Source organism: Hyaena hyaena, unplaced genomic scaffold, assembly GCF_003009895.1.
Source record: "Hyaena hyaena isolate Hyena2069 unplaced genomic scaffold, ASM300989v1 scaffold_301, whole genome shotgun sequence".
In the NCBI taxonomy this organism is placed as follows: domain Eukaryota; kingdom Metazoa; phylum Chordata; class Mammalia; order Carnivora; family Hyaenidae; genus Hyaena; species Hyaena hyaena.
This window is the reverse complement of record NW_024080932.1, coordinates 685,328-686,236: the sequence shown is the minus strand read 5'-3', so window position 1 is coordinate 686,236 and position 909 is coordinate 685,328.

The window sequence follows — 909 nt, the reverse complement described above, 5'->3', positions numbered from 1 at the left end:
TTCCTCTCGAACAGTGAAGAACTTTAATCATCCATTAGCTTGTGTGTTAAACCCTATCATGCATGTATTTTAGCATAGAACTGTTGACCCATTCCTCTATAAGAAACAAATTTGCCAACTAAAGTACTGTATTTATGTATAATTCCATTTTTCTTAAGCGTTTGTATGAAAACTTATGTTCACACCAAATCGTGTATCCAAATTTTATAGAAACCTTATTCATAATCCCCCAAATCTAGAAGCAACCAAAGTGTTATTCAAGAGGTGAATGGCCAGACTGTACCATGCCCCAACAATAGAATGGTATTGAGCAATTAAAAGGACTGAACTATTGATTTGCATGATTCCTTGGGTGAATCTGGAATAAATTTTACTAAGTGAAAGAAACTAAACCCAAAGGGCAATATTTTGTTGTGGTTCCACTCACATACCATTCTACGAATGGCAAACAGTAAATAGAATGTCAATTGCCAGTTGGCAGAAGTGATTATTGATTAGAAAGGAGCTGGCAAGGTACTTTTTAAGATGAGAAAAAAAAACGTTCTGTGTGGTATTGGGCAGGGGGACAGATGACTTCATGGATTTGATTCAATATATCACAGAGTTAACTTTAATTTTGTATATTTAATAAAAATAATCATCCAGGATGTCAGGGGTCCTAGGATTGAAGACTTTGATTTCCCCTACTACCACCACCCAAATAACTGTGTTATGAATTGAATGAGTCTGCTTTGGCTACCATAATAAAATCCCAGAGATCGCAAGATGTAAACAACAGAGATTTATTTCTCACAGTTCTAGAGACTGTGAAGTGGAAGATCAAGATGCCAGCTGACTTGCTTTCTGCTAAAACCTCTCTTCCGAGGTTGTGGATGGCCCCTTGTCATTGTACCCTCACATTCCTTATGA